The sequence below is a fragment of the Populus alba genome, chromosome 9 (assembly GCF_005239225.2).
Source record: "Populus alba chromosome 9, ASM523922v2, whole genome shotgun sequence".
Taxonomy (NCBI): Eukaryota; Viridiplantae; Streptophyta; class Magnoliopsida; order Malpighiales; family Salicaceae; genus Populus; species Populus alba.
In genome coordinates, this window is record NC_133292.1 from 7,422,217 (window position 1) to 7,431,462 (window position 9,246).

Here is a 9,246-nt window from a genome sequence, read left to right on the forward strand (position 1 = left end):
CGGTGAGTTTCGAGGCATTCCGACTTTGATGCCCCGGTTACCGATATTCAGTTGCCTTTGAATTCGGGTGATCCCTCTTTGAGCATGTATGCGCTCCGCTAGTGGTTCTACATCAGACTTCTTCCGCAAACGACGAAACGCTTTGACTCGGTGAGTTTCCCGGCATTCCGACTTCGATGCCCCGGTTGCCGAAATTCATGTTCCTTTGAAGGTGATCCCACTTGAGCATGTATGCTCCTCTACTTGTTCTACATTAGACAACTTCCCAAAACAGCGATACACTTTGACTCGGTGAGTTTCGCGGCATTCCGCCTTCGATGCCCCGGTTGCCGAAATTCAGTTGCCTTTGAATTTCGGGTGATCACTCTTGAGCATGTATGCTTCCGCTACATGTTCTACATCAGACTTCTTCAGCAAACGGCGAAACGCTTTCACTCGGTGAGTTTCGCAATAGTCCTCCTTCGATGCCCCGGTTGCCGAAATTCAAATGCCTTTGAATTTCTGGTGATCCCTCTTGAGCATGTATGCTTCCGCTAATTGTTCTACATCAGACAACTTTCCAAAACGGCGATACGCTTTCACTCGGTGAGTGTCGCGGCATTCCGCCTTCGATGCCCCGAATTGCCGAAATTCAGTTGCCTTTGAATTTCGGATGATCCCTCTTGAGCATGTATTCTTCCGCTACGTGTTCTACATCAGACAACTTCCGCAAACGGCGAAACGCATTGACTCAGTGAGTTTCGCGGCATTCCGACTTCGATACCGTGGTTGCCGAAATTCAGTTGCCTTTGAATTTCGGGGGGATCCCTCTTGAGGCATGTATCTTCCGCTACTTGTTCTAATATCAGACTTCTTCCGCAAACGGAGAAACGCTTTGACTCGGTGAGTCTCGCGGCATTCCGACTTCGATGCCCCGGTTGCCGAAATTCAGTTGCCTTTGAATTTCGGGTGATCACTCTTGAGCATGTATATTTCCGCTAGTTGTTCTACATCAGATTTCTTCCGCAAACGGCGAAACGCTTTAACTCGGTGAGTTTCGCCGGCATTCCGACTTCGATGGCCCCGCGTTGCCGAAATTCAATGCCTTTGAATTTCGGGTGATCCCTCTTGATAGCATGTATGCGTCCGCTACTTGCTTCTATAATCAGACAAGTTCCGCAAACGGCGAAACGCTTTGATCGGTGAGTTTTCACGGCATTCCGACTTCGATGCCCCGGTTGCCGAAATTCAGGTGCATTTGAATTTCGGGTGATCCCTCTTGAATGTATAACGGCTTTCCCGCTACTTGTTCTCCAATGAGATTTCTTCCGCAAACGGCGAAATGCTTTGACGGTGGAGTCGGTGGAGTTTCGTGGCATTCCGACTTCGATGCCCCGGTTGCTGAAATTCAGCTTTCCTTTAGAATTTTCAGGTGATCCGTCTTGAGTATGTATGCTTTCCGCTACTTGTTCTACATCAGACAAGTTCCACAACGGCGAAACTCTTTGACATCGGTGAGTTTTCGCGGGCATTCCGACTTCGAGGCCTCGGTTGCCGAAAGTTCAGTTGATTCTTTGGAATTTCGGGTGATCACTCATTGAGCATGATGCTTCCCGCTACATGTTCTACATCAGACCTTTTCTTCAGCAAACGGCGAAATTCAGGTTGCCCGTTTGATTTCGTGTATTCCTCCTTCGTATGCCCGTGCCGCTAATTCATGCCTTGAATTTCTGTATCCCTCTTGAGATGTATGCTTCGCTACTTGCAGCACTTTCTTCCGAAACAGCGAAACGCTTTGATGTCAGGTTTCGCGGCTTCAGACTTCCGAATGCCCGTGCTGATCAGATGCCTTTGAATTCGGTGATCCCATCTTGAGCATGTATCTTCCGCTTACTTGTTCTACATCAAGACTTCTTTCCGCAAACGGCGAAACGCTTTGACTCGGAGATAACGGCATTCGAGAGGAGGACTTCGATGCCCGGGTTGTATTCAGATAGAGAAGGCCTTTGAATTTCGGGACCTCTATGATGCACCGTCCCTCTGAGACATGTATGTTCACGCGGAGAGTAGCTTGCTCTACATTAGATTCTTCCGAGAAACGAAACGCTTTGCTCGGTGAGTTTCGCGCATGCAATTCCGACTTCAATGCCCCGGTTGCTGGAATTCAGTTGCCTTTGAATTTCGGGTGATCCCTCTGAGCATGTATGCTTCCGCCGATTACTTGTTCTACACAAGAGACCTTCTTCACAAACGGCGAAATGCTTTGACTCGTGAGTTTCGCGGCATTCCGACTTCCGATGCCTCGTTGCCAAAAATCAGCTTGCCCTTTTGAATTTCATTGATCCCCTCTTGAGCATGTATTCTTCCGCTACCTGTTCTATTACATCAGACTTCTTCGCAAAAGGCACAAACGCCAATTTAGCTCGTGAGTTTTTCGCACTTGAGGTTTGGCATTACGAGCCGCTCCCTTCGATGCCCCGGTTGCCGAAAATTCTTTGCTTTGAATTTCGGGTGATCCCTCTTGAGCATGTTTTGCTTCCGCAATTGTTCTACATCAGACAACTTCTCCCCAAAACGGCGATCCGCTTGAGCATTGCGCATTCCGCGACTTTGAATGAAAACTTAACAAATTACTGTACTCTACATTGATTGATCAACTTCATTTGCCAAGCATCTTCTCCTCCTACAGTGTTCTACATCAGACAAATCGCTACGCTTCAACTCGGTGAGTTCGCGGCATTCCGACTTCGATGCCCGTGGTTGCCGAAATTCAGTTGCCTCGTTGAATTTCGGATGGATTCCTCTTGAGCATGTATTTTTCGCTACTTGTTCTACATCAGACTTTTTCCGCAAACGCAAAAACGCTTGACTAGGATGAGATCGCGGCCATTCCGACTTCGATGCCCGGTTGCCAAAATTAGTTGCCTTTAGAGAATTTTCAGAGTGATCCCTCTTTGAGCATGTATTGCTTCCGCTACTTGTTCTACATCAGACTCTTCCGCAAAAATGGAGAGAAAACGGTTTCAAAATCGGTAGGAGTTTCGCGGAACATTTCGACCTTCGATTGCCCCTGGTTCGCCGAAATTCAGTTCGCCTGACTTTCGGTGTCACTCTTTGAGCATGTATGCTTCCGCTACCTGTTCTAACATCAAGACTTCTAACTCCGCCAAAGCCGAAACGCTTTCTCGCGTGAGTTTTTTCGCGGCATTCCGACTTTCGATGCCCCGGTTGCCGAAAATTCAGTTGGCCTTTGGAATTTCGGGTGATTCCCTCTTTGAGAATTTTATCCGCTACATTTTCTACGAGGAGGACAGATGTTCTTCCGCAAACGCGAAACGCTTTGACTCAGTGAGTTTACGCGGCATTCGGCCGATTTCGATGCCAAATTACCGCGGTTGCCTACACGAAATTCAGTTGCCTTTGAATTTCGGTGATCCGTCTTGAGCATGTATGCTTCTGCAACTTGTTCTACATCATACTTCTTCTGCAAACGGCAAAACGCTTTGACTCGTTGAGTTTCGCGGCATTCCGACTTCGATGCCCCTGTTGCCGAAAATTCAGTTTGCGTTTAAATTTCAGGTGATTCTCTTGAGCATGTATATGCTTCCGCTACTTGTTCTAAAATCAGGATTTCTTCGGCAAACGCGAAACTGCTTTGACTCGGTGAGTTTCGTGGCATTCCGACTTCGATCCCCGGTTTGCCGAAATTCAGTTCCTTAGAATTTCAGGTGATCGTCCGTCTTGAGGGCATGTATGCTTCCGTTACTTGTTCTACATCAAGAGACTTCTTCCGCAAAAGAGAAACGCTTTGACTCGGTGAGTTTTCGCGGCATCCGACTTCGATGCCCCGGTTGCCGAAATTCAGTTGCCTTGAATTTTCGGGTGATCCTCTTGATCATTTGAACGATGTATGCGGTCCCGCTCACACTTGTTCTATACTCGTAGACAAGTTCCGCAAACGGCGAAACGCTTTGACTCGGTGAGTTTCGCGGCATTCCGCCTTCAATGCCTCGGTTGCCGAAATTCAGATTGCCTTATTGATTTCGGGTGATCCCTCTTGAGCAGTATTGCTTCCCGCTACTTGTTCTAGCCATCATACTTTCTTATACTTCTTCCGCACGGAGAAAAGCATTGACTCGGGAGTTTCGCGGTATTCGACTCTCGATGCCGTCGGTGCTGCCGAAATTCAGTGGCCTTTGAATTTCGGGTGATCCCTCTTGAGCATGATGCTTCCGCTAACCATGTTCTATATCTCAGACTTCTTCACAAAACGCCAAACCTTTGCTTCGATGAGTTTCACGGATTTGACTTTCGATGCCCTTGGTGTTGTTTCAGTGCCTTTGAAATATCTTCGGGTAGACTTGAGCAGTATGATGCGACTGCTACCTTGTTCTACAAGACAACTTTGCCCAAAACGGCGATTACGCTTTCAAGATGCGTGAGTGTCCGGCATTCCGCCTCCGATGCGTCGATTGCCGAAAATGTCAGTTGCCTTTGAATTTCGGATGATCCTTTGAGCCTTGTTCGTACTTCTTCTACATCAGAAAACTTCCGCAAACGGCGAACGCTTTTGGACTCCGGTGATTTGCTGGCATTCCGCCTTAGCTGATGCCTCGGTTGCCGGAGATTGTGTTGCCTCTTGAATTTCGGGTGATCCCTCTTTTGAGCATTGTAGAATGCTTCTGCTCTTCTTCACATCAGACTTTTCGCCAAAACGGAGAAATGCTTTGACTCGGTGAGTTTCGCGGCATTCCGACTTCGATGCCCCGGTTGCCAGAAATTCAGTTGCCTTTGAATTTCGGGTGATCCCTCTTGAGGATGTAAATGCGTCCGCTACTTGTTCTATATCAAGACAAGTTCCGCAAACGGCAAAACGCTTTCAACATGTGGTGAGTTTCGCGCATTCCGACTTCGATGCCCCGGTTTGCCGAAATGCAGTTGCCTTTGAATTTCGGTGAATCCCTCTTGAGCATGTTATTCTTCCGCTACTTGTTCTAACATGAGACTTCTTTCCGCAAACGGTGAAAACTTGACTTCCGGTATTGAGTTCGCAGCATTCCGATTCGATCCCCGGTTGCCGAAATTCAGTGCTTTGAAATTTCGGGGTGATCCCTCTGAGCAGTGCTTCCGCCTACGTGTTCTACATCAGAGCTTCTTCCGCAAATGGCCGCAAACTCTTTTGATCCGGTGATTCCATTCCGATATCGATGCTTCCAGTTGCCGAAATTCAGTTGCCTTTGAAATTTCGGGTGATCCTCTTCAGCAATGTAATGCTTCTGCAACAACTATTGTTCTACATCATACTTCTTCTGCAAACGGGCAAAAACGCCTTGACTCGGTGAGTTTCGGCATTCCGACTTCGATGCCCCCGGTTGCCGAAATTCAGTTGCCTTTGGAATATAGGCGGCGTGATCACTCAATGAGCATGTATGCTTCCGTTACTTGTTCTACATCAGACAACTTCCGCAAACGGCGAAACGCTTTGACTCGGTGAGTTTCGGCGGCATTCCGACTTCAATGCCCCAGTTGCCGAACAAATTTTTCAGTTGCCTTTGAATTTTCGGGTGATCCCTCTTGAGCATGTATGCTTCCGCAACTTGTTCTACTATCATACTTCTTCCGCAAACGGCCAACGCTTTGCTCGGTGAGTTTCCGACGCATTCCGACTTCATGCCCCCTTTGGTTGCCGAAATTCAGTTGCCTTTGAAATTTCGGGTGATCCTTCCTTAGGAGCATGTATGCTTCCGCTACTTGTTCTACATCAGACAACTTCCCAAAACGGGGATACGCTTTCACTCCATCCCTTGGTGAGTGTCGTTGGCATTCCGCCTTTCGATGCCCTCGATTGCCGAAATTCAGTTAGGCCTTTTGAATTTTCGGATGATCCCTCTTGAGCATGTATTCTTCCGCTACTTGTTCTACATCAGAAAAACTTCCAACAAACGGCGAAACGCTTTGACTCGTGAGTTTCGCGGGCATTCCGCCTTCGATGCCTCGGTTGCCGAAATTCAGTTGCCTTTGAATTTCGGGTGATCGCTCTTGAGCATGTATGCTTCCGCTACTTGGTCTACATCAGACTTCTTCCGCAAAACGAGAAAGAACGGCTTTGACTCGGTGAGTTTCGCAGGCATTTCCGACTTCGATGCCCCCGGTTGCCGCAAATTGAAGTGCCTTTGAATTTTGGGTGATCCCTCTTGAGCATGGTATGTTGCTAACTTGTTCTATTATCAGACAAGTTCCGCAAACGGCGAAACGCTTTAACTCGTTGAGTTTCGCGGCATTCCGCCTTCGATTGCCTGCGGTTGCCGCGAAATTCAGTTGCCTTTGAATTTCGGGTGATCCCTCTTGAGCATGTATTCTTCCGCTACTTGTTCTACATGAGGATGACTTTCCGCAAACGGCGAAACGCTTTGACTCAGTCGAGTTATAGCGATCCGTTTCGCGGGAATCAGTATTCCAATTCGATGCCCCGGTTGCCGAAATTCAGTTGCCTTTGAATTTCGGGTGATCCCTCTTGAGCGATGTATGCTTCTGCCAACTTGTTCTACATCATCATACTTCTTCTGTGCCAAAACGGCAAAAACGCTTTGACTTCGGTGAGTTTCGCGGCATTCCGAACTTCTATGCCCCGGTTTGCCGAAATTCAGTTGCCTTTGAATTTTCGGGTGATCACTCGTTGAGCATTGTGTAAGCTCAGCACTTGATCTACATCAGACAAACTTCCGCGAACGGCGAAACAGTGTATCTATGTGCTTTGACTCGGTGAGTTTCGTGCAATTCCGACTTCGATGCCCCGGTTGCCGAAAATTAAGTTGCCTTGAATGATCCGACGTTGGGTGAAAAAAAAAAGAGCACTGGTATGCTTGACCGCGGCATTCTTACAATCATTACTTCTTTCCGCAAATGGCCAAACGCTTTGTTCGGTGATTTTCGCGACATTGGCCGACTTCAATGCCAATGTAGTTGCCGAAAATTCAGTTGCCTTGAATTTCGGGTTGATCCTTCTTGAGCATGTATGCTTTCGCTACTTGTTCTAAATTCAGACAACTTTCCAAAAACGCGATTACGCTTTCACTCGGTGAGGCGCGGCATTCCGACTTCGATGTCCGTTGCAAAAGTCATTGCCTTTGGAATTTCGTGATCCCTCTGAGGCAAGTATGGTTTCCGCCTTTAAAACCCCTTTGTTCTACATCATACTTTTCTTCCGCAAACGGAGAAAAGCTTTGACCTCGGTGAGTTTCGCGGTATTCCGACTTCGGATGCCTCGGTTGCCGAAATTCAGTTGCGCCTTTGAATTTCGGTGATCCCTCTTGAGCATGTATGCTTCCGCTGTTCTACATCAGACAAACTTCTCCAATAAAAACGGCCAAACGCTTCGCTCGGAATATATTGGTTCTTTTTTTTGTTGTCAGGGGGATGAGTTTCGCGGCATTCCGACTTCGATGCCCTTGGTTGTCGAAATTCAGTTGCCTTTTGGAATTTGCCGGTGATCCGTCTGGCATGTATGCTTCCGCAACTTTGTTCTCATCAGAACACTACATCCCCCGAAAACGGCGACTTCCCAAAACGGCGATACGCTTTCACTCGGTGAGTGTCGCGGCATTCCGCCTTCATGCGATGCTCGAAAATTGCCGAAAAATTCAGTTGCCTTTGAATTTCGGATGATCCTTCTTTTGAGCATGTGTATTCTTTTCCGCTACTTGTTTCTACATTCAGAAAAACTTCCGCAAAAAGGCGAAACGCTTTGACTCGTGAGTTTCGCGGCATTCCGCCTTCGATGCCTCGGTTGCCCGAATTGTGTTGCCTTTGAATTTCCGGGTGATCCCCTCTTAGCATTGTATGCTTCCGCTACTTTATTTTACATCATGACTTCTTCTGCAAAGGAGAAAACGCTTTGACTCGGTGAGTTTTGCTGTATTCCGACTTCGATGCCTTCGGTTGCCGAAATGAGTTGCCTTTGAATTGGGGTGATTCCCTTTTGAGCATGTATGCTTCCGCTATGTTCTACTAGCATCAGACCTTCTTCCACAAACGCCAAACGCTTTGCTCAGTGAGTTTCGCGGCATTGCCGACTTCGATGCCCCGAGTTGCCGAAATTCAGTTGCCTTTGAAATTTCGGGTGATCCCTCTTGAGATGTATGCGTTTCGCTACTTGTTCTATATCAGACAAGTTCCGCAATAGCGGCGAAACGCTTTAACTAGGTGAGTTTCGCAGCATTCCGACTTCGATGCACCGGTTACCTGAAATGCAAGTTGCCTTTGTATTTCGGGTGGATCCTCTTGAGCATTTATTGCTTCCGCTACTTGTTCTACATGAAGACAACTTCCGCAAAATCGCGAAACGCTTTGACTCAGTGAGTTTAGCCGCCATTCCAATATCGATGCCCCGGTTGCCGAAATTCAGTTGCCTTTGAATTTCGGGTGATCCCTCTTGAGCATGTATGCTTCTGCACACTTGTTCATAGAGACATCATACTTCTTTCTCCAAACGGCAAAAACGCTTTGACTCGGTGAGTTTCGCGGCATTCCGACTTCGATGCCCCGGGTTGCCGCGGTAGTTGCCTTCTGAATATCAGGAGTGATCCTCATAGAGCATGTATGCTTCCGTTACTTGTTCTACATCAGACAACTTCCGCAAAACGGCCAAACGCTTTGCTCGGTGAGTTTGCATTCCGACTTCAATGCCCTGGTTGCCGAAATTTCAGTTGCCTTTGAATTTCGGGTGATCCTCTTGAGCATGTATGCTTCCGCTACTTGTTCTACATCAGACAACTTCCAAAACGGGGATACCGCTTTCACTCGGTGAGTTGTCGTGGCATTCCGCCTTCGATGCCTCGAGTTGCCGAAATTCAGTTGCCTTTCGAATTCGTATTACTTCCGATGTTCTAACATCCTTCCACAAACGCACATTAGATCTTAGAGCAATATTACTATCATCTTATTCTTCCTGCTACTCAGAGCGTAGTCATGTAAACTGAGAATGACATTCCACTAAACCAAGGCGAAACGCTTTGACTCGGTGAGTTTTCCGCGCATTCCTCCCTTCGAGTGCCTGGTTGCCGAAATTCAGAAATAAAAAAAAATAAAAATTGCCTTTGAATTTCGGTGGGGATCGATCTGAGCATGTATGTCTTCCGCTACTTGTTCTACTTCAGACTTCTTCCGCAAAACAGAGAAACGCTTTTGACTCTGATTTCTCGCTTTAAGTATATATCTTGATGCCTTGGGTTTTTTCTTTAAACATCAGACTTGTTCTAATTTTGTGTA